We start from the raw sequence: 26,338 nt of genomic DNA, 5'->3' as shown, positions 1-26,338 counted from the left end.
TTTCCTCCACAGCCGTATCTAATTAACAGCCCTGCTTTCTCCAAAGCTCATCTGTAAGCATTCTGTGCCTTCTAGGCTAAGGCAGGAGGATCACTACAGAAAGGTTTGCTTAGGCTACAGAGTAAGTTCAAGACCATCTGGGTAATTTACTGAGACCCCTGCTCAAGATAAATAAAAACAAACCAAAAAGGTGTAAAAGAATTGAGCAGGGCTGGGGAGATGGCTCAGTAGGTAATGTGCTCGCTGCTCAAACAAAAGGCCTGACTATGAATTATGTCCCCAGTACCCACATAAAGAACTCAGCATGACAGGCAGCCCATGCCTGTAATCCCAGTGCTGGGAAGGAGAGACAAAATGATGCCAAGGTCTTGATAACTTGGCTGCCTGACCAAACATTATACAGGATCATTGGGAGAGCCTGTATCAAACATTAGAATAGACAGCAATAGAGGAAGACACTGTTGTCAACCTGTGGACTTCACATGTAAACACACACAGCAAAAACATCTTCAAAGGAGGCTGAGAATAAAGCTTACATGTGTAAGGCGCTGGCTTCAAGTCACCAGTACCCTACACACAACTGTAGTAATTTAAAAATAATAGACTAAAATGTAACAATACAATAAAACAGCTCTTACGAGCCAGTGCAATTGACTACGTCTTTTCCATATTCTGATTCCTCGTCCAACAACACTTAAGGGCCAGCACTATATAAACTGAAAACATGCACACACATGCAAGCATACACACACACACACACACACACACACACACACACACACACACTTAAATTCTAGGGCATCAATACATGTGGTAGCATCACCTGGCTGTCATATTGTTTGGTGTGATTCGCTCCTCATAGAAGACCTCCTTTCATGCATGGTATCTCTTCTGTCTTCTTAATCCAAAAGGCTGGCTTTTATTCTCCATCTCACGGCCTATATAACTATTCAGCATGTCTTTCACCTCTGAGTTCTGCAAAAGTTCAGACCTAGGAGCTTTTTGGACTCCCATGGAAATCAATGCATGTGAATAGATACTTGGAAATGAAACGGGTTAAAGGCATGGTCTTTCTCACATTAGATTGATGCAATCAATTCCCCACTGACTGAAGCCTGTCCATTCTACACAGAAATACATACAGATAGTTTGGGCATTCTTTTAAATTTTTCTTATTTGTTTGTTGGTTGATTTTTTAGTATGGCTATTTTGTTTGCATGCATGCATGTATGTATGTGCACCATGTGTGTGCCTGGTGCCTGTGGAGGTCAGAAGAAGGTATTGGATCTCATGGAACTGAAGTAATGGGATAGTTGTGAACCACTGTGTGTGTACTGGGAACTAAACCCAGGTTCTCTACAAGAACATTAAGTATTGTTAACCACTGAGTTATGGCTTTGGCCCCTTTTTGGTATTTTTACAGAAGCGTCTGCTGAGGTAGGATTTGCACACACACATACACACACACACACTCACACACACACACATTAAATAAGCTAAGTACACAAAAAAAGATAAATCTTATTCTTTTCAAAGAAAAGTTTCTAAATCTTTCTGTGGTGAAGCCGACGGGTAACTCCAACACTTGAGCACACTGCACATCCCCAGTGAGTGGATCCTGGTGGGAGGCTCACGGTTAGTAGTTCACGTCCACTCAAGACAAGAAATGTTTGTAACTAGAGCTTTCAGAACAGCAAAGGAGATATGCTTTCTTAACCTGAGCAATCAGGAATCAGAATCATAGCTTATAATACAAGGCTGTCTGGAGTAACTCTAAGGATCAATACATGTTCTGCAAACTCACTGCTTGGCATATTAGTTTCTACTCATTGCATGTATTTCTCGGGGAGTGGAACGTGGAGGAAGTGGATAATGGCCTTTTTCTTTAATATATCTCACAAGGCGATGAACATGGAGGGCATCTATGGAAAAACTGCAAAGGAAACTGAATGGGTAACTTATAAAGGACTCTGCCCTTAGTGTGACTCACACACATTTCCCCATCTGCTGTTTCATTCTCTTCCTCTCATTGGCTTGTCCATCAGCTTTATCCCACGCAGGATGAGCTTCCTGCATCAAGGAAGTACATACTGGATGATTCATACTTTATTGTTTTAAAACATATAGGGGAAATTAGTAATCAACTATGTGATGCTGGTAGAAAACCATATAGATCAATGATATTGAAAAAAGATATCAGAAGGAAAAGTCTCACATGGAGAGTGGATTGATCTTTAACAAAGTCAGCAATATCATTTAATTTGAAAAAACAATCTTTGCCACAAATAATGTTGGACAAACTAATTATGGAGGAGGAATCTTCTTTCTCTACCACAAATGATATTAGAAAAACTAGGCATACACATGAGGAAGAATGAAGCTAGATGTGTATACTGTACATCAAAGTCAACTGAAAACAAATTAAAAACCTAAAGGTAAGACTTAAAACTATGAAAATCCTAGAAGCAAATTGGAAATCTTGGTGACAATATTAGCAATGATTTCTTGATGTGAAGGTAGAAGCAAAAGAAATAAGAGCAAAAATCATGTAAGTGGCAACCCACCAAAATGTAATATCTTTGTATGTCAAATAATGCTATTAACATCTTTTATGATAAAAACCTTTAGAATGAGAGAAAACATGTACCAGACAGAAATTTGATCAGGGTTAATACTGAGAGTATATAATGCATTTAAGCTCAACAACAAATCAAATGTGAGTAGATAATTAAATACATTACTTTTTCAAAGGCAATCCAAAAATTGCCAAAAATATATTCTGACATCACAAATAATTATAGAAATACAAAGCAAAGCTGTAAGTTACTAACCAACTCTCTCTCATTAGAAACACTAAAATATGAGAATCTAGGGGTGTAGGCAACCTAGAACCCTGTGTACAAACATGAAATAAGATAAGGGCTGTGGAAACAAGAGTGAAGAATCTTCAAACCACTAAAACTAGTACTGCTATATGAGATTGAAAAAAACATTTCTGCACAGATGTTTTCAAAAACAAAAAGCAGAATCACAAAGAAATCTTTGCAAAGTGCATTGATAGCATTATGATTCACAATGGCCACCAAATAGAAGAAACACAACACCCACTAAGAGATACGTGAATTGAGAAAACACCGTGCTGTGTACAGATAGTGAAAAAATATTCTGACTTCCAGAAAGAGTACACATGCTACCCCTTCTGTCACATGATACACACAAATGACCCTTGATGGTAATGTACTAAGTGAAACAAGCAATCAGAAAAGGAAGGCAGCAGGATCCCACTTATTTATAGGAGATACATGAAGCTGTTCATTTGAGGGAAATAATGAGTAAAATGACAGTTATAAGTGTCTATTAAGAGAGAACTTTTGTTTAATGGGTATAGAACTTCAAATTTGCAAGGTAAAACTTTCTGGCAACCTCAATTTCACAGTGAATATACCTAACACCCAAAATGAACACTTAAAAGAATTGATGTGGTAAGTTTTGTTATGACTTTTAATCACAATTAATTAATCCACAAAATATGCATGTGTTAAGAAAAAGCACAGAGGTTTTTTTAAATAGCAATGGTCTCCAGACCTACCATGGGCAGCACAAGACCTTACAGAGGCACTATGAGCCTGAACGAGTTAAGAAGGTCTCGAGTGTCCCTAAATGATTTGCTGTTGTTGTGTGGGGAAGAAATTTCTCCAATTTTCTAGTTTCGCCTCTGGCGAGCCCCAAGCCTTGTTTGGCTGCTTTGGGGAGAATCCAATACTCTTTTGTGGGGCTTCACATATTTACAGTGCTCTCATCCATCTGGCAAGTGTTCCCTGTCGCTGTATTACAGCCACTATCTCAGCCCTGGAGACACATTGAGACAACAAGATCCAGACATTACAAAGAGTTATTAGGGATTAGAGAGTCCCTGAGAACTTCCTGAAATACAACTCTAGCTAAGACATAAGACTGGTCCCTTGTGGCGATGCATAGATTAATAGAAATGGTTTAACTTAAGAGATAGCCAGAAATATGCTTAAGCTATTGGCCAAACAGTACTGTAATTAAAAAGAAGAAGAGAGAAGAAGAAGAAGAAGAAGAAGAAGAAGAAGGAGAAGGAGAAGGAGAAGGAGAAGGAGAAGGAGAAGGAGAAGGAGAAGGAGAAGGAGAAGGAGAAGGAGAAGGAGAAGGACGAAGAGGAGGAGGAGGAGGAGGAGGAGGAGGAGGAGGAGGAGGAGGAGGAGGAGAAGAAGAAGAAGAAGAAGAAGAAGAAGAAGAAGAAGAAGAAGAAGAAGAAGAAGAAGAAGAAGAAGAAGAAGAAGAAGATTGGTAGCCTAAACAACTGAGAAACAAAGCAAACATATCACACCAATATTAAAGCAATGAACATCTTGAAATCCCAGCTGCCCTCCCATCCCTCCAAATTTACATCTGAATGAGTAAGAGTTGCTATGTCTATAAACTTCTCTGTATGCATCAGAAGAAATTCCCCACGGGAGCAGGACTTGTGCAAGCTGCTTCAGAGTTGCACTGCTTCACTGCAGAATACTGTGAAGTTTACAGCCGAGGCCACTGGGCGCGCTGAAGTCCTTGCTGTGGAAGTGAGTCCTGTCTCCCTCCTAGGGCTGCTTTTCATCTTCTCACGGCAGGGACACCAGCATTCACCTCACAAGCTGCTTTCTATCAAGCACTTTAATGCTTATCAGAGTAGCCAAAAATCTCTGACTATAGCTTCTGGGAAGCATGTTTATCAGAAAACACGGTTTGAAAAACATTATACAGTCAATTTTGCCCCTAAGTCATCAGCATATTGCTAATAAAAATTCTGCATCATACTTGCTTCTTGTAGAACTTTCATTCTTCTTTGTTTTTTGCCTTTTACTTTGGAGGATTTCACATGAATTCACATATAATGTATTTATATCACTCCAACCCCTTTCTCTCCCCCATCCAACTCCTTCCATGGTCTCTACTCTCTTTCAAGTTCATGATTTCTGTAATTATTGTTACACACACACATAACAAACATGCTGATCTCCTTTAGTGTAACTCTTATTTGCAGGTGTTTCCCCTGAGAAGATTGGTTCTAGGCTTAGGGAACATTGCAGAAGAAGAGACAAAACAATTTTAAGAGCCAGAAGAGAAGGATGCCTAATGCTTGATGGGGACTTCTACTCAAACCCATATGGCTTGTCTTATATCAGCGTGACACACAAGCAAGAGTTATCAGGAAGGAGGGAATCACAATGGAGAACATCATCTCTAAAAGATCCACCTGTAAGGCTCTCTCTTAATTAGTGGTTGATGAGGGAAGGCCCAGCATATTGTGGGTGGGGGATGCCTGGGGTTGTGGTTCTAAGTTCTATAAGAAAGCAGTCTGAGCAAGACAGGAGAAAGCAAGCCAGTAAGCTGCAACCCTTTACATCAGCTCCTGCATCCAGGCTCCTGTCCTGACTTCCTTCAATGATGAATGCTGCTATAGACGTAAAAGCCTAATAAACTCCTTCCTCTCCAACTTGCATTTTGATCATGGTGCTTCATCACACCAGTAGAAACCCTAAATAAGGGACTTACTAGTTCTTGTATGTGCATCTTAACATAATATAGCCTATTTTAAATAACATTAAATAACATTTTTGTCTCCAATAGAAGGTAAGACCCTAGAGATCAAAAATTAAATATTCTTCAATTTTGTAGCATTAAGATCTAGAACAATACCTATAATAATTTTGTTGAAAATGGACATCTGGATGTGTACATGGATGAATGGATGGGTGGATGATGGATGGGTGGGTGAATGGATGGATGATGAATGGATGGATGCATGATTGAATACATGGATTATGTAATGGTATTGTGGATTATTAGTTTAAGATATGCTACATTCATTTATGGTGCGGAATATTTGTTTAATGATGCAAAGATGTGCTACATTCTTTTATGTTGCATTTGTTTTACTTTGCAAAGTTGTGTTATTCACCTGTCTAAAACACCTGATTGGTCTAATAAAGAGCTGAACAGCCAATAGCTAGGCAAGAGAGAGAAATAGGTGGGGCTGCCAAGCAGAGAGAATAAATAGGAGGAGAAATCTAGGCTTGAGAGAAGAAGGAGGAGCTAGAAAAGAGAAAGAGAGGAGGTGGCCAGGAGCCAGCTGCCCAGCCACAGAAGAAGAAAGAAAAATATGTAGAATAAAGAAAGGGAAACAGCCAATAGGCAAGAGGTACTTAAAGAGAAACGGGATAATTTAAACTAGAAAAGCTGGCTAGAAACAAGCCAGGCTAAGGCTGGGCATTCATAACTAAGCATAAGTCTCCATTTATTTATTTGGGAGCTATGTGGTGAGCTCCCAAAAGAGTAGAAAGGAAGGAAGGAAGGAAGGAAGGAAGGAAGGAAGGAAGGAAGGAAGGAAGGAAGGAAGAAAGAAAGAAAGAAAGAAAGAAAGAAAGAAAGAAAGAAAGAAAGAAAATAACTACATAATGGTTCAAATTTAAAACTCTTTTCTTGTGTGTTGGGAAGAGTTCATTCTAGGCAAGAAGAAACTATCATTTTGAATGTTAGCAGTATCAGCCTGCTCTGGCTGTTCATGAGCTCAAATATTGTTTTCAACTTAAAAAAATTCAGTCCTGTTGAAAGTACTGATTCTGAGCAAACTGAGATTTGAGCTTGAATCACTAAGTGTTCCTCGGAAGAGCTGGGAAACATCACAGACTTCCAGTTCTCTCATATGAGCAAGGCAGATAACACTACCGGCCCTGTGCCTGCCTCTCAAGGACACCAAGTCTATTGACTAACAATGACAATGAATTGCTTCTGAGGTTCTGGGATAAGACTTCTGTATAGACTTAGGAAACATTAATAAAAAAGATCAAACACACTAGTGTTTAAAATATGTCTCACCAACTTTGCCAAGGTCAGGAAGAACAGAGAGATAATCTCCTGGAATAGGAACCAAACATGATTCACATCCTCAGTCTGCTTCTTCATGTGTACAGCTTTTAGGGGTTCTTTAAAAATAGAAATAGAAATGTAGCATTGAGAATCTTGGAGGAACAAAAGAGGAAAAATTAAAAACATAAAACTAAATTATCAGAATGGAATCTTCCTTTTCCTAGATTATATAATAGAGGAAAAAAATCAATTCAGATATTTGCAAAAATACTGAGGGACATCTTCAAAGATGACAACATACAATCTCAATCTATACTTAACTATGTTTGCTTCCTGGTCTAAAATCTAAAATAAATTTTTAAATTATGTCAGGAAGAGTAAATGGTATAGAGGAATCCTTCAATGGCAAAGGACTTGTTTTCTATTGCATTTGTTGATGTTTACTGTGCTGAAATACCCCTAAGCATCCTACCAGTGACCCCTCGAACATGGAAAATATGGGCATATTTAAATGATAGGAAGATAAGAAGGCAGATAGACAGATGATAGCTGGAGACATGTATGCACATAAATGTCAGAGTCTACTTAGACCTTTCAAAATTATAGTTCTAATTGATCTACCTAATAATCTTGAAAGTAGAGGTTTTTATTTCCATTGTATATTAGAAAGAGTGAATTTAAAGAAAAAATACGGTGGCTAGCTACCTCAAGGTCATGTAAGTGGCAAAGCTAGGAGCTCCCTTAGGATTTCAGACTAAGCCTCTAAGTCAACTGCGTTCCCTTTCTAGTTTCAGGGAGTGAGAATGAAGAAGATAGATTGCTCAAACCTCACAAACATATGTTCACCTGCAACAATACTTCCAGGTGTTAAATTGTGCTGCTGTAAGTCAAGATTGTTTGTAAAATTATTGAAGTTCCTTATTTTCACCTTTGAAAAATTTCAGAAGAAAATTTTAAATAATTGTATTTTGTTAACTGGGTAACTTTATGCAAAACCTTACAGAGGTTTACATGAAATCCTGATGTCTTAAAATTAGAAATTATTTTGATAACCAAAATGTCTAATTTTCTCATTTTGTAAATGCAGATGATGAAGTTAGACCCCCCAACCAGATGATTTGTTGTGGATTGAATATAAAATGTCTGCCATAGGCTCATGTGTTTGGACACTTGGTCCCCAGTTGGTGATAGTTTGGGAAGCCTGTGGAACCTTCAGAAGGTGGGCCTTGCTAGAAGTGGGGCACTGGATTTGGCCCTTGAGGAACTAACACTTCCTTTCACTTTTTGCTTTCTGATTGCAGATACACTGTGACCAGCTGACTTCTCACTCCTGTTCCTGCTGTGGCCCCTTCCTGGATGCCAAATGAAATGTGTCTACTTGAACATTAAGCAAGAATAAACCTTCCTTAAGTAGCTTTTGATCTATTTTGTTATAGCAACAAGAAAGACAAGAAATACCCAGTTTTTCTTAGTTTCAGTCATTTGCTCAGTTTCTTTTCTCCCTGTCTCTCTGTCTCTCTGTCTCTCTCTCTCTCTTTGTCTCTCTCTCTCTCTCTCTCTCTCTCTCTCTCTCTCTTGTGTGTGTGTGTTGACAGAAAAAAGAAATTTATAACTCTGGGAAATTGTAAAATAATACCATTAGAATCTGCTAAAACTAGTACTAGCAAATATCTAGAGTAGACTGTGCTCCTGTCTCCTGGAGTATAGTTATCAATATTTATATCTACCTATGTATGGAAAGAATGGCAGAGGACCATGAAAGAAATGTAACTATAAGAGGTCCCTGAACATCAGAGTCTATGTCATATTCACAAAATGTGGCCTCTTTGAAACAAAAAAAAAAGATTCCTCTTCTTCAATATCTACTGGAAATTTTTCAAATATAAACTTCAAATAGAAGTTTTTCAAAAAATATAAAGTATATGTACGCAACAGGAAAAATACACCCCAGAGTTTATATAGAGCACTGTGTATGCAACCACATTCAGAGGCCAGAGAAGTGCATTTGTTCTGTTTAAAAAGTGATCTATGATGCTTGAAGTCATCTTGGTCAGAAACCACTACTCCTAATAGTAACACTTAATGTTCTGGTCTGAAAATGTGCATCCTCATTGAAGTCCCTATAATGCAAATTAACCTCCAATGAATTAAGAAGTATGGCATCTGGGGTTAACTACGTTTATGAGACCTCCACATGATAGTGTAAATTACCATAAAGAACACTGAAAGGGCTGGTTAGGCCCTCTGCCTCCCTGCTTCAGAGGACACATTGAAACCACCATTTATCAGACTCTATAGACACAGAGGTGTGAAAAAAAATACTGATGTTTATAAATTATTCATCCAAATGCATCTTTTTATACAGTGGCCAAAATACACTAGAAACCAGTGGTGTGGGATTCCCCTTTGTATGCTGTGAATAACACTGGTTAATAAAGAACTGTTTTGGACCTATAGCAAGGCAGAACATAGCTAGGCATGGAAAACTAAACTGAATGCTGGGAGAAGGAAGGCAGAGAGAGAGGAGCCATGTAGCCCAGTGGCAGACAGATGCTGGAACTTTACCCAGTAAACCACTGTCACGCGGTGATACACAGATTAATAGAAATGGGTTAAATTAATATATAAGAGTGAGCCAAAAGAAGCTAGAGCTAATGGGCCAAGCAGTGATTTAATTAAAACAGTTTCTGTGTGATTATTTTCGGGCTGTGCAGTCAGGAACAAATAAGTGACTTCTTACTACAAACCAGGAAGAAATTATTGTGATTTTGAGCTAAACAACAATTACTTGAATAGTATGCTGTGGTGGCTTGAATAAAAATGGCCCCCACAGGCTCATATGGAGTGACACTAGTAGGAGGTGTGGTCTTGTTCAAGTTGATGTGGCCTTGTTGAAGTAAGTGAGTCACTGGGGGTGGGTTTTGAGGTTTCAGAAGCTCAAGCCAGGTCCAGTATCTCTCTCTCTTGCTACATGTAGATGTAGAACTCTTAGTTACCTCTCCAGGACATGCCACCATACTTCTTGCTAAACTCAGCAAGAAGAGTTTATACTTCAGACTAAACCTCTGAACTGTAAGCCAACCCCAATTAAATATTTTCCTTTATGGGATTTGCTGTGGTCATAGTGTCTCTTCACAGCAATAGAAACCCTATGCCAAGCCACAGTGCACAGGAGGGAAAAAAGATTGATAAGTTACATTTCAAGGAATCATGCCAGATACTATTGAGAATTTAAAATATGAGACACCCAACTTATAGAAACTAATTGGAAGTCATGCATAGACAAACTTCAAATACATGTTATATAAAATTTCTCAAAGTACAATAATAAAAAAAAGTTCTGATCTTAGAGAGGGTCTGAACAGGCATGTCACCAAAGAGAATTCTCAAAAGTTAAGTAGTACACGTAAAGATATGTATGTCTATTGGATGTTTGGAAAGATAGATTTAAAACATAGCACATTGCTATGCATCTCTAAAAATATCTCAAATACTAAAGGACTGATGATCTGATGATGACATGAAGTAATTAGGAACCCCATATGCTGCCGGTGGGAATATAACATGGCATTATTGCAAACACACTTGAAAGATTAAGGAAGTTGAGTCTAAAAATTCTGTGACCCAGATATTTTACCACTGCACTCGTACATTGGGTATGAAAAGAAATAATACACATGCAAAAACTTGTTTATAAAAGTTTGTAGAAGCATTAATTGTATTAGTCAAAAATTGAATGTATTCATCAATAGGTAAATGTGCAAGTGAATCATGTCGTATCCATGTGTTGAATGCTCTTCAGCAGCAAAGGGGAAAGGAATTGTTGTTCTAAGAGAATGGTTGGTGCAACATGGATGAATCTAAGTCATTATCCTAATGAAAGAAGCCAGATTTAAGGGAGTACAAACTATGCAATTCCCTTTATAGGAACTCTAGAATGTAAAAAACAAATTCATACTGGCAAATAATATCTCCATGGTTGATGCAGATGGGCTGGAGGCATTTATCTTAATTTTGATGATGGTTAACAAGTGTATATCAAAGCTTACCATGTCACACAATTTAAATATATGAGGCTTATTACATGTAAATTATACCTTTAAAGTCATTAAAACTAAATGCAGACGGTATGCAGTGTGCAGCTGTGCTATTGACAACTATGGAAGAGCTATGTTAAGACAGAGCAATAGATGGGCTCGATTCTCTCTAAGGTACTATGCTGGCTATTTCTATGTCAACATGACACACAAACTAGAGTTACTGGAAAAGAGGGAGCCTCAATTCAGGAAGTACGTCCATAAGATCCAGCTGTAGGGCATTTTCTTAATTAATGGTGGATGTGGGAGGACCCAGATCATCGTAGGTAGTACTAACTATCCCTGGACTGGCAGTCCTGGGTTCTATAAAAAATCAGGCTGAGCAAGCCACGGGGAGCAAGCCAGTAAGCAGTAATCCTCCACGGCCTCTGTACCAGCTCCAGTATCCAGTTTCTTGCCCTGTTTGAGTTCCTGTCCTAACTGCCGTTGGTGATGAGCAGTACTGTGGAAGTGTAAGCCAAACAAACCCTTTCTTTCCAACTTGCTTTTTGGTCATGGCATCTCGCTGCAGCAGAGAAATCCTACCTAAGACAGGTGCAGATCATCTCCCTTCCAAATGACCAAGTTCTCCAGGTAACCTCATGAAACAGAAGGGGTTAATTTTCAGAATTCACCAGATTTACTGCCGGATGCTATTGGAATTGACTTATACATTAGTCAATTTAGAGAATAAATGAAACTATTCTGTAGTAATATGAGAAGTTTTGGTCTTCTTGTTCCAGGTCATGTCACTTATCCCCTGAAATGTGTGGATCAGGACTTAGTAGTGAGAAGACAACAGGTGTCTGAATTATGTCTGGCATCAAATCTCAATCGGTTGCTTGCCATCTCCACTGCTTTAGCCAAACTCATTAAACTCCATTTTTTACACCATAAAGTAAGGATAATAACATTTGCATGGTCAGATTTCGATGATTGGTCAAGACAGAAAGCATTTCCTGTAAAATCTACCCCAATCACTGTACTCCAGAGGAGTTCGGTTTGCTTTGTGTTTTTCCCCTCATGACTATGATTACTTGCCTGCACTTTGTCTAATAGAACACAGCACAAATCACCAACTTTATACATCAGCTAAAACAGGGAATAATTGCTTGTTACCAAATTAGTGTTCACTTTACCAAGAAAACCAGCTCCCAGCTTTTTCATGATACCTAAAAGCCTCCATGTATTTGAAATGCACTTGAAAGCAAGTTTCATTTACATGTGAGATTACGGCGGCTGCTCATTATCTAGCTTCTAACAATCTCTCAATTCTCAACAAAAATAATTTTGAAAAATAAACTTGATCTCATATATTGAAAGAAACTAATAATTTTGCGTTCAAAGTGTCCTTGAAAATTAGCTCCTCGGGGAGACTCATTTGTCAAAGATAAAATTCTGCCCAATGGGAACAAATACAGCTTTCTCCATCACTGAATTACAATAATAGGAAAAAATATACAAAGGCACAGACTCAGATACAATAACAATAAAACAGTGGCATGATTCCCTGGCATTCTGCGTTTAGCTTGTTTTTGTTTTAATTCTAAAGTAGAAAACAATGAAGCTGAAAATACATCCAGACGTACAGTCATTGCTCACCCGTCACACTTAAGCAGCAAAGGATGGAATGTTGCTCCATGCTATGGATATATATATATATATATATGTTTCTGAATTTAGCCCGCATCTCTTGATGGCAAGTCCTGAGATCTGAGAATTTTTATCAAATATTCTATGTTGTTCTTCACACTGGAAATTAAGAAAACTGGTGGACTTGGAGGTGAGTAGATGATGGATAGTAAAGAAGAAGAAATATTTTAATCCATGTTTTTATTTCCAGGCAAAAGAATGCTGAAGATGTAAATATGTGAAGGACCCTATTATGACCTGGAAAAATGCCTACTGAGATCATTTAAACGAGGCTATAAAACTGTCCATATAGAAGTACTCCATTAGTACAATCTACTCAAGTCTGTATTTTGTTACTTGTATGTATGCTTTCATGGCTGACTGTTTGGTATTGAATAACCAATGGTTTATTCCTCTCTGAAGAAGACTATTTCTCCTGCTCTTACCTGATTGACAATTAATGAACAACAGAGATCTTGAATTTGAAAGAGAGCATGAAGGGATATATAGGAGGAGCTGAAGGGACAAAAGGGAAGGGAAAAATAATTTAATTATATTATAATCTCAAAGATTAAAGAAGAAATTTTACAAGTTGAAGCCATTTTTGTTTTTGTTTTCCTTTTATTGGAAGTAGATTTTTGTTCTCACATAATATGTCCTGATTATGGCATCCCCTCCTTCGACTCCTCTCAGATTCTCCCTACTTTTCCCATTCAGATCTACCCATTTTCTATCTATCAAGAGAAATAAATGGGCTTCTAAGAGATGATTATAATATAATATCAAAAACTAACACATCAGAATAGGAAAAAAACAAACAAACAAAAGGCTAAGATCCTAAGAACAGATACAGATGCAGAGAAACGCTAGTTTGCATACTCAGGAATCCCATAAAACACTAAACTGAAAAGTCATAAGATATATGCATAGGATCTACAGGGTTAAAAAGAGAGAATATAGATAAATAAAATAAGAATTTGAAAATTTTAAACCCCTGCTTCAACATTAAGAGACAAGGAACAAAGATACCATTAAATTTGTTTTCTGCTGCTTGTCTACTGCTGGGCATGCAACATAGACACTTAAGAGTAGTTAGTTTCTCTGGTGAGATTCTCTTCAAGAAAGAAAACTAACTTTTCATTTGAAAGTGACTATCAGTTTGAAAAAAACTTCTGGATTAGGGATGGGGGAGCGTATCCACTTTTCCTTTCAGCTCTAGGACTCCATCTGGTGCAGATTCGCGCAGGTCTCATGCACACCGCCCCAGTCTGTCAGTAAATATGTGTGACAATCTTGTTGATTTAAAGGGTCTTGTTTTCTTGGTGTCTTCCACCTCCTCTGGTTCTTAAGCTTTTTCTGCCTCCTCTTCCACCAGGTTTCCTGTTGCCTGAGGGTAGTGATTTGATGGAGGCATTACATTTAGGGCTGAATGTTCCAAGGTGTCTCACTCTCTGCATAATGTCTTGATGTGAGTTTTTGTACTGTTCTCTTCTACAGTATGAGGAAGCTGTTGTAGAATATTACTTTAAGATGTGTTGCATTTGTTTGTGCTTTGCAACATTTGTTCAATGATGCAAAGATGTGTTGTATTCTTTTAGGTTGCATTTGTTTAACTCTGTGAAGATGTGATACTTTGCCTGTCTAAAACACCTGATTAATCTAACAAAGAGTTGAACAGCCAGTATCAAGGAATGAGAAATGATAGGCAGGGCTGGCAGATTAAGAGAATACAAAGGAGGAAAAGAGAGGATAAAAGAGTGAGAAAAGAAGGGGCCAGCCACCCAACCACACAGCTGGTCATGGAGTAAGAGTGAAAGCAAGATTACAGAAGTAAAAGAAAAAGGCCCAGAGGCAAAAGGTAGATGAGATAATTTAAGAAAAGCTGGCTAGAAATAAGCCAAGCTAAAGCTGGGTATTTATAAGGAAGAATAAGACTCTGTGTGACTTATTTGGGAGCTAGGTGGCAGGCTGTTGACAGAGGTTTCTGTCCCTCCAGGACCCACAGCCACTCAGTCCCAAAGAAAGACACAGAAGTCTACATTAATTATAAGCTGGTTTGACTAATAGTTCAGGCTTTCCTATTCTTTCTTACATCTTAAATTAGCCCATAATTCTTGTCTTGCTAGCCTTGTGGCTTGGTATCTTTTATCAATGAGGCGTTCTCATCTTGCTTTCTGTGTCTGGCTTCTTCTGTGTCGACTGCAGACTGGCTTTTCCTCTTCCCAGAATTCTCCTGTTCTCATTGCCCCACCTATACTTCATGCCCGGCCACCCTGCCTATACTTCCTACCTGGCTACTGACCAATCAATGTTTTATTAAAATGCAAGCAACAAATCTTTACAGGGTACAAGATCATTGTCCCACAGTAGAAGCCCTTCCAAAGAGTAAAGAGTAAAAGCCAGTAACAGGAAGCCTCTCTGATCGTGGCTGAGCAAGGTGCTCATCAATGAGTACAGCAGAATGTCATCTGCAGTCATTTTATACCTGTGGTCTTTTAGAAGGATAATAGTATGGTGAGGGAGAATTATCTGTATTCTGTCAATCATATTTTAATAAAACGCTGATTGGCCAGGCAGGCAGTATAGGCAGGAAAACCAGACAGGAAGTAGGAGTGGAGCAAAGAGACTGGGAGTATTCTGGGACACAGGAAGCTCCCACTGTCACTCCTGCGCAGACCACCAAAGAGGCAGCATGTAACTTGCCCAGCTGAGAAAGGTAGGGAGCCATGTGGCTAATGTAGATAAGATAATGTGGCTAATGTAGATAAGATAATGTAGATAAGGTAACGTAAGTTATAAGAGTTAACAAGAAGCCTGACCTAATGGGCCAATCAGTTTATAACCTTATGGAGTCCTGTGTGTGATTTCTCTTTGGGATTTGCCAGTTGTGGGGTATCAGGTGGGACAGAAACCCCAACAAGCTGGCCCCTCATGCTACAATAGTATTTGGTTTTTCCTCAAGTTCCTGGCTATCTAGTCTCAGGCTCTAAGTCACCAGAGCAGTGTTGGGTATGGGTTCTATCTTGTGGAATGAGCCTCAAGTCTAATCAGACATTCATTGGTTACTCACACAACCTTTGTGCCACTATTACATTACCCTATCTTACAAGCAAGGCACCATTGTAAACCAAAGGGCTCATAGCTGGGTTGGCATTTATATTTCTCCTTTGGTAGCACATAGTATATTGCTATATCAAAGGCAGTAGCACATGGGGTGAAAGCACAATGTAGGCACAAACTCTATTTCTCTGTTCAATAAGTGTGTGAGTGTTGTCTTTAGCAATGGGGCCTTGTAGTCACTTTATGGAGAGCAGTCTATAGTCTTTCCAATGGCCTGACATTTTTGGGGGGAGAGAGGGGTACTATGGGACCCCTTTGGCCTACAATTCAATTAAATGCTATCCATTCCAGTACTTGAAGATTCAGTTTGTGACAAGAAATATCCAACCGGGCCTCTGTTTCCCCCATTATTTGGCAATTTCATTTAGATTATTTAGCAATTTGAATGCAGTTGGCCCTTATAATCTCACAGTGATTTATGGCTTTTAAGTGGGTATTACCTTGTTATAGAAATTGTGTCACTGTGGGGTGGGTTTTGAGGTTTCCTATGCTCAGGATGCCACCCAGTGTCTCAGTTGACTTCCTGTTGCTGCAAGATGTAGGACTCTCAGCCATTTCTCCAGCACCACTTCAGTCTGTATGCCACCATGTTCCATGCCATGATGAATTGAACCTCTGGATCTATAAGTGAGCCCCCTCAATTAAACATTTTCTTTAAAAGAATTGCTATGGTCATGGTGTCTTTTCATAGCAATAGAAACCCTAAAGAAGACAGAAGTTGATAGTAGAGACTGGGCTATTGCTATGATAGGCTTGACCATGTTTTTGTTTGGAGTAACATGAACTTTGGTAGTATGGGTTAGGGAAATACTGTTATGCTTTAAGCACTACTTAATGAGCCATACTAGTAGGAGCATGGAAAACGGTGGTGCTAAATATGATTTGATGAACTTTGGGGATCAAGAAGTTTCAGAAGAAAAAAAATGTTAGTATGTGGCCTAGAGACTAGTTGACTAGTTTTGTGATATTTTGGTGAAGAAAGTTGCTGCAGTGACCATTCCTCCTGACCACCGTTTGGGGGAGGGGTGAGAAGTCGTGGAATCAATGACATAGATTCTGGGAGTCAGTTAAGAAGCAAAAGCCTACTCACTTATTAAGAGTATGGGCAGGTTTCTTATAACCCATCTTGGGACCCAGGGGTCCTACCAATCTGGAATGCTGTATTGTCTCTTTTTCATTGGCCCAAGTCATCATGATGTCAGTAGCCTCCAGGCCTCACAGTAACCTTCAGGTTGGCTCAAGAGGAAGTTACAAGTGCACATGCCTTCCTGGCCCCAAAAGGGTGTTCTCTCAGGTGTTTTCAACTGGTTCTAGCCAGCAGAAATTAGGTGCTTTTTGCCCTTTTCCTAAGAGTCTTCCTGAGGCTAAAGTGAAGTTGTGGATTAAATCATTGGCAGTGGAAATCTCAAAACAGCCTAGTATAGATCTGTTGTGTGATTCTTAGTGTTAACTCTGATAAAGTTTTTTTTTAATAAAAAGGAGCAATCTGAGTAAGGAAAAATATGTGAGGAGAAAAAGAACATTAGAAAGTGGAATAGGCCAAAGTTCTTTGTTCAAGGGGATAACTAGATTAAGAAGGGGAATAACGGGAGTTGTGACCTCAGAGAAAGATTCCTACTAAATTTCCAACTTGTGTAAAGAAATTAAATGAAAGCTAAGGGTCAAGTGTGGTCATGCATGTATTTATCTCAGCACTTGGGAGACAGAGGCTGACAGATCTCTGAGTTTGAGGCCAGCCTTGTCTAGAGAGCAAGTTCAAGGACAGCCAAGCTTAGGTAGTAAAGACAATAATCAAAAACAGGAAGCTGGTGATGATGTAATTGAACAAGAGGGCCATGTTCCAGCCACAGCAAGCAGCAGAACTTGTCAGGTTTGGTCACATGTTTCTGGCTTTTGATTTAAGGATAGAAGAAACTGGTTATGGAATTTGCCTTCACACTGAGAGAAAGTCACTGAGGCCAGGCATATGTCAGGATGAATGGAGACCTGTAGAGACCAACCTTGTGACACAGTGAAGTTGAAGCCTGGATTGCCTTGGGGCAACCTGTTAGAGATGGATGCCAGATCTCTGAGAAAGCTGCTAACAGGGTGGAAAGAGCCCAGGAGAAAGAAGTGTGATGCAGTTAACAAAGCTGGACAGAGTTGGAGATCTGAAGAATGTGTTGATATCACACATGGAGTTGTAGAGTTTGGGATTTTCCCAGCTTGCTTTGGTCCAGTATTTCCTCACTATGTTCCCTTCCCTGAATTTTTAGAATGGTAATGTATATCCTGTGCCATCATTTGTTGGAAATATGTGGTTTGCTTTTTGAATTTGATTTTTACAGAGGGATTGCTGTTAAGAGATTGCATGAACCTCTGAAGAAACTTTGCACTTCACTTTAAAACACTGAGACTGTGATAGACTATGGAGACTTTGAAAGTTGGACTAAATGCATTTTGCATTATGATATTGTTATAAGTTTATGGGGGTCAGGGAGTGAAGTGTGGTAATTTGAATGTTATTGGTCCTCATAATGTCATCGGAAGTGACACTATTAGAAGATGTAACTTTGTTAGAGTAGGTATGGCTTTGTGTGTATGTATTTTAAGAAGCTTTATGGTATTTGGTTTCCATATTACCCTCAAATTATCCTTAATCTTAGCAGTCCCTCCGCATATTCTCTCCCCTTCTCCACTTGATCCTTCTGGGTTTTAAGATGCTCCAGAGTCTTCTGTACGGCTTTGAAGAATCTGTTGTTAGATAATGCCGCTACACAAGATTTAGTGTTTACTCTCCTTTTGCAGAAGTTAAGTCATTCATAGGAAGAGTGGAAATGTTGGATAAGTGGGCAGCTTTATAGAGTCATTCCAGAGGATCTTTGTGTCCAGACCTTCTGAATGGGATGACTAAATTGAGGACGGGAAAAGAAACTAACAGATAGACAAGCAATAGTCCTTCTGGATGCACGATTATCAGGAAAGACTATAGCGACAAGGTAGCCATGTTCCTATGCCCTAGAAACAGATTTTTCTTATTTATCATGATTGACCAATTGTTTACATCTGTGAATGCTGCTGTAAGAGACCTAAAGTGGGAGAAGGACACATAGACACTAGGACTGGAAGATCCTCCCTACTGTTGTCAGCTAAAAATTTGCTTACTCAAATCTCCAGAATTTAAATAACCTATCCTGCTGTTCTCTTTGTCCCCATCATGCTGTTTCTGTGTTGGGTGCCCCAGGAAGCTACAAGCTGGGGCAGCTCTTCATGAAGACCAGCCTTCCTCTTAGTTGATAAGCATGGAGCAATTTTGGAGAGACAGCCCCCCCACCCAACAGAGAGTGGTTCTAAGGGACCAAATGCAAATCTCCTTATAACTCATTCCTCTTCTTACTGTGTGAAAGAGTGAAGATATAGGGCGGGCACATTTTAACAGAAGACTGTTTCATAGTTGATGTTTCCTCTGTGTGGGCAGTAGTGGTGACTGGTAATTTATTCTAGGATTTCTACTGTTGTGATGGTGGGAGAGGACAAAGCAACCCAAAAATGCCTAATCATGCGAAATGATCAAGGTCTGAAAATGAAGGCCTTCTTTGGGAACTGGATCACAGATTGAAAGTGTCCTAGTGGTGTCTTAGTCACTCACTGTTCTATTGCTGTGAAGAGACACCATGACCAAGGCAACTCTCGTTTGTAAAAAGCACATAATCAGGGGCTGGCTTACAGAATCAGAGGTGAGCTCATTACTATCATGGCAGGGATCAAGGCAGCAGGCAAGCATGGTGCTGGAGAAGTAGCCAAGAGTTACATCCTGATTCACACAGTAGCAGATAGAGAGAAAGAAACTGGGCCTATCATAGACCTTTGAAACCTCAAAGCCCCACTGCTTTGCTTCCTCCAACAAGGCCACACCATCTAATCCTTCTAATCCTTTGAAAGAGTTCCATTCCCTGGTGACTAAGTATTCAAATACATGAGCCTATGGAGGATATTCTCACTCCAAACACCTCAGTGGAAAGGCTGAAACCCAAAGAGTTCTTTCTTCTTCATCCTGGTTCTTTCTGTCCCCTGACTCAACATCACTAACCTAGAAGGTGCCAGGAGCACAGCCATTGTAGAACCTTCATACTCTCTGGTGGAATGCAAATTTCAATCTTAGATATATCCCAAAGCAGGATGACTAGATCATTTAGTAGTTCTATTTTTAGCTTTTTGAGGCATCTCCTTACTGATTTTCACAGTAGCTACACTAATTTATATTCCTTCATGCCCAACAGAAAAAAAAGGTTCCTTTTCCTCACATTCTTGTCAGCATCGTGGCTGTTTATTCTGGATTGCTGTGCCATCTCTCTTTCTTTTGACTTCTTTCTCACTTTCAGTCTTATGAAGACAAAGCACAGTCTAGGAGAAAACAAGGAATGTTCCTGTGCCATACCCAACCTACCCAGTTAATTCTTAATGCATGGTTCCTAATCAGCTGTGTTAAACTGGCATTGTTCCTCAGTTTAGCATTGTAACTAGTCCCTAGGACTCTTGTAGGTGGCACTTCTAGGAACCGTCCTGTTAATGTCCCTTTGGTGAGAATATTGATCTTCGTAGGAACACTACTTGCATGCAATATTTATGGCTTGTGTTTTGATCTCTGTCTTTTGATTTCAAGGCAATCAACCACTATCACACAAACAGGGCTAATACTTTGCAGTCCATCCCAGAAAGCATTTTTCTTTTGTGCCTTTGTGAAGTTTTCTAGGTAATTGGTACTCATTTTCTATCCCTTAAACATGTACCTGGATATCAAAAACGATAGGAAGGAGCAAAGGAAGCCAACTGAGCACTTCTTTCACCTCCTCTGCATTGAGAAACTTTTAGATGTTTGAAAATTCCTAACTGAGCACACATGGAGATCTCTAGTGCACTGAGGAGAATTCCAGATAAGCATGAAGCTCCCTGGACAGTCATATTTGCAAAAGACCACATCCATTTTCATTTTAGTCAATGCAGGAACGGAAGACGACAGTAACATTTTTTTCAAAGCCAATTCTGACAGCTTAAACTCAAGAAGCATGTGAAAACCTAGACTTTATTACAAATGCATAATAAAATGGCACAATTGATTTATGTAAACATTACCTCTCTGGCAGTAACAAATATTCAGATATTAAAACTATTAACCTGAAGAGTCCAATAAATTACCTTCAGAGGACACGCTGTATTCTCTGTAGCATCAGTAAAACCATGCCATCCATGATCTAATTTAATAACGTGTGTGCAGTCTCTGCCCCACATACATTTAAACTCATTTTGGAGGCTAGGAGAAGCTTTCCTTCCAAACAATCAGTCGATAAGATTCCACTCTGAGAATCATCAGCATCCAGAAAGAGCTGCTCACTTTTTTTTCTTGATTCAAGTCCTAGATATTTATAGAGCAAAGCAAGAGCTCATTGCTTAACTAGAGAGCTGCTCTTAAATCTTGTTTTTCCTTTCTCTTTTAACTCTTTCAAGTGAAAATCAACCACCCATTCGGGATATGTTCACACATATGCACGATGTGTTTATTTTTATGCTCATTTATCAAACACAAAAATTAAAAGCCATGATTTTCTGATGTCATTGTATTAGCTAATGACCCAAGATAAAAAACGAGAATGCAGAAAGAATGCTGCAAAGAGAGTGGCTTGTGGGTGCCTATGAAGTACAAGTGTATTAAAAGGGAGGGACATGCCAAAGGGACCACTGTAAAGGACAATCTGGAACAAATCTCCGGGTGCGTGGTGTGGGATAGCAGAGACAGCAAGGGGTTTTAGAAGAAAATAAGAAAAGAAACTGGGAAACTCAAATAAACTAAGCACAGCAAGGACAGCAACCGTGTGGACGCAGTGGTCACAAAGCAGAGAAAAGTAAAATGTGAGCAAATGGTAAAGATGAGCGCTGAGATGCTCCTGACACAAGAATTCATTCAAAAAGTTGAAGAAATGAAATCTATTTTTTTTCAATTCAATTAAAATATGAAGCTTTCTCTAATGTCTTGTCAGAGATCAATGTGACTCTAAAAGATTCTATCCTTTGTTAAGAAGAGACTAGAGTAGCAAAATTGATCCAGCAAAATATTATCAGTACAACCCTGGGTTAATTACTTCCCTTAAATCTGAGAAAAGTGACTTAAGGATGGGTTAGTTTTGACTCACAAGTTGAGAGGACACGGTCTATCATGGTGATGAAGGCCCCAAGCGCTGGGAGTGTGAGGAAACAGGTCACATTCTGTCTGCATGCAGGAAGCAGAGCCATCAGCGCTGGTACTCAGCTAACTTCTTTTTTACCCCATCTTATTCAGTCTGGTACTCGCCTGTGAGTTGGTGCTGCACACAGAGTGGGCTCTACCCCTTGCTTAACCCTCTCTAGAAATGCACTTATGGATGTTAATTCTGATGCTCAGCTGAATTATCTTACTAGCCCCATCCTCTTTTATTTAATATAGGACTTTAATGCGTAATATAATATTACCCACATTTACAGAGGGTCTTTCTGTCTCACTCAAACCTCTCTGTCTCACTCATCCCTCACAGGCATGGCTAAAGGTGAGCCTCTTCCTAGTTGATTCCAAGTCCAGTCAAGCTGATGGTGAGAATTAACCCCAGTAAACCCAGCTGAACACTGTGCTGGTGGTGAAAGCAGACTAGAGCCTTGGGGTGAAAAACATGAGACAACGTGTCTGGAAGAAGAATTCATGCTCTGCTTATTGAATGCACTTGAAAAATAAATCTAAATAGGACTGAGATTTTCCAAATCAGTCCCTCCAACAGAAACATCTTACAGAGAAGGGAAACATTTTCTCAGCGAGAAAGATTTTTTTGTGGGCTAAAAATGTAAATCGTAGAAAGATGAGATGACGCTCTCAGATTGGCTAAAGCAATCAGGATTTGCTAGCAAGTAGCAGATGATGAAAAATTATTCCCAGTTCTTAGACTGAAAGCTTTAATGGTATGTAATTTTTGCGTAAGTGTTTTCATAAAGAGCTCTGTAGTAGGCACAGTACTTCTGATATAGGCACGGCTCTGATATGCAATGACATCTGGTGGCCACATACCTAAATTGAAGATTATATATTTGGGAGAACTGAATACATTGCTTCACAAGTTTAAATAATACTAAAAACTAAAATAAAAGTGTAAATAACAGTAAGTATATGAAAATTCTAAAGACAAATTTCCCATATGTGGTTTCTCAAAAAAAAAAAAAGTATCCTTAAAGTTCCATTTTGAGGGGCCTAGAACAGAAGTAATTTAAAATCTTTTTGGTGTTCAGTAGGATTCCGTATTAGTCAATTCAACCTTCAGAAAATGACGTCGACTGAAGCTGAAAGAACCAGAAAAGAAAATATGCACTTGGAATATGTCTTTACCATAATGAGTCACTGGCCTCTTCAGGGAGGAAGGTATGCTTTAGTCAATACGCTTTTATGCAGTTGGTCTTTCCATAAATGCTGTCGTGTTGAAGACAGCCTTGGTTGATTTTACTGTTGGGCAAATGGTAGTAGCTGTACCTAGACCTAACCTGTTGAGTCAATGCCCATGCCCTGATTCCAGTGGTAACATCATTACCTTCTACCATGATAAACTGAAGCCGAGTTTCTTAAAGGTTGTGTTTCGTATCTCCTGGTGGGATAATATTCTCTTATGTAAAATAGGAAGGTCTTCACTATTCATTCTCATGCCCTTGAATCCAGCCATGTCTCCCTGTCTGACTGACTCATCCTCGATCTTCCTGCCACTGTGTTCTGGGGCCCTGTTCACCTGGACAAGCCACTGGCACTTACCTTTTCCTATAAAATAAACATCTGAAGTTTTGCTCATTAGCAAAACTTTTTGACAAATCTTAAGATGTTTCCTACAGCCCACCCTTTTCAGTTCCTGTCCACATACCACATCACTCATCTGCGACCCAGGCCTTTCTTTATTAGCTTCTTTTTAGTGAATATGACTTGTGGTCATAGACGTGAACTAACAATAGTCATGGTAAAGTGGGCAGTGGGAGGCCCGTGAGGCTTCAGCCCTGCCCAAAGAATTGCTGCACCTAAGAAATGCTCGGAGTACAAGAAATAGTCTTCCCCAGGGAAGAGCATACCACTTGGTTATCCAATACCAATGGTCAGCATGAAAACACACCTACAAGTAACATTACACAGGCTGGTCAGAGGCTATCTATATATTTAGGAGTGTGTGTGTGTGTGTGTGTGTGTGTGTGTGTGTGTGTAAAACAACAATTAATTTAAAAAATGAAACCATGAATTTGAAAAAGAACAAGAAGGGGTATGTAGGAGAGTTTGTTGGGGTGGTATAAATAGGAAGGGGAAAATAATATAATTGTATTATAATCTCAAAAAATAAAAGAAATACTTTTTGAAAAAGAGATGGGAATTAATAGGGTTAGATCCCTTAGATTTTAGGGGTGTTACCAATTTCTACCCTTCCTCCTGAAAAATAATAGTTCTTTTTAAACTATTTTTCAGATGGTTAATGTGGAGGTCTACTTAGACTTTCTCAATATAATAGTTCTTACTGTAAGGCCAAAGAATTAACGGATAATTGTGCCACCTATCAGAACTATTTAAACAAAATATACATCAGTCAATCCTTCAACCCAGTCACCACATGTTTCGCCAGATCTTGGCTAAGTGCTAATTTATTAAATGTATTACCTGCCTTCCGTCTCCTCTAACAGGAGCACTATGCCACTCCAGTTACACACTTGGCAATGTCAGCTTTAACAATGTGAGCCTAAATCCAAAAATTCTCATAATGTTTAAGTGCTTCATTTTCCTTAGAATCTTCAAAAGTATTTATAAGTTCCTTTGGGTAAGAACTAAAAAGCTCATTCCTCTCTCTCTCTCTCTCTCTCTCTCTCTCTCTCTCTCTCTCTCTCTCTGTGTGTGTGTGTGTGTGTGTGTGTGTGTGTGTGTGTGTGTGTCCTAGTGGTAAAGGGTCTAGTCAATTCTCCTTCAGTTAGTGCATATTTCTTCTTGTGTCTTTGTTTCCTTGTTTTGTCTATTTGTACACGAACTAAGCTGTCCAGGCCCATCTTGAACTTTTGGGCTCAAATGATTCCACTACCTCATCTTCTCAAGCACTGTCTAGGACTACAGAGGCCCACCATAGTACCTAGCTAGTCAAGATGCTTTACATTTTTATTGACTATTGTCAGCTGTCTGAGGTCCCAAAAGCTGGACAAAAGGTCATAACATTTTATTTGGGTAGCTGCCTTCAGTTTTTTCACCTGTCCTTGGTTTATTGGAATTTAACGGAAAGAATAGGTAGCTAACTACCCTCCCTTAAGTGATGCCATGCTTCATAAACAAGTTCCAGAGCTCACTCTAGGTGCTCCTCCAACCTTGTCTTTCACCACAATCACTTTATCCTCCTTGAATAGGCTTATGTCTTGGAACCTTGACATTCTAACTTGTATCATCAAATCCAGCTTTGCATTACCATCTCTTACTATGAACATGGCAGAGAAGAGAAAATGAGAAATATGTTCTTCAGTGATGCCAGGATCCATTTCACCAATGTATTTCTCACTGTTGTAGTAAATGGAGAATTCAACAGGCCTAGCTTTAATTAACTTTGCTATTAGCTGTCAGTCTAGTCACTAATCTTCAGAGAAACAGAATCAGCAGAACACCACACACGAGGTGTGGGGTGGGGTAGGGAGGGGTGGAGAGGGGGAGAGAAAGAGAGAGAGAGAGACCCTGAGCCTTATTCAAGAAAACTAGCAAGCCCATACTTGCCAGGTAAGTCAGCAGGCTAACAGTTTACACTTCCATTTACAGTTCAGGTTCACAAACAGTTTACTGGTATGATTTTCCCTGCCTCAAGAGATACCAGGCATTTGCCTCTTAAGACCTTCAACGGACTGGATAGACACACTCTAACCCTAATGGTTATAAACCAACTCACGTGCTAATTTTACTGAAAACTGCAATTACAACAACATCTAGATTTGATACAGTTCGCCATTAAAGAGTCAGTCTACTGTAACAAGCCCATTTCTCTGAGTCCATGGATCTCATTGCCCATCATCCACCATAGCAATTGCAATAATCTACATGGCATTGATTATAATTCTCCATGAGTGTCTAAGTTTTATCATATTGTATCTTAGTACCATCTCCTAGGCCCTTACAAGTATTTTAAATCCTAAATCACTAAAGACTATTTCCATAGCAACGCACTCTTCAATCTCCAATGTGTCCTGACACTTTTTAAACATCACCACCGTGTGTTTCCTTCTGCTTTCATTGAGTACATTCTAGCCAGGTGCGAGAGTGCTTTCTGGGTTTATTTCTTTCCCTCCTCTAACAGAACTCTAGTATAACACTGGCAAGGTCATATTGTGTTCTTATCCTTGATGTTTGTTCTACAGTCACAAGTTTAGAAGGTATTTCTTCAAGTTCAAAATGTTCAGAAGAAATTGAAAATGTATGTTCAAAATTCATTGTTTGGGGGATTATCCACCCTGGTGTCCTAATCCCATGTTCCTTTACTCATCAATCAGAGTACTGATTTTGGCAGAGTAAATATCCACTATTGACAATGTGAATTATTTTTGAGCTAGCCTGCTCTTTTGTTTTAATACTTGGTCTGTGTTTCAATTTCTATTTT

Source organism: Myodes glareolus, chromosome 15 (assembly GCF_982192425.1).
Source record: "Myodes glareolus chromosome 15, mMyoGla1.1, whole genome shotgun sequence".
In the NCBI taxonomy this organism is placed as follows: Eukaryota; Metazoa; Chordata; class Mammalia; order Rodentia; family Cricetidae; genus Myodes; species Myodes glareolus.
Note: the sequence above shows the minus strand (reverse complement) of the source record.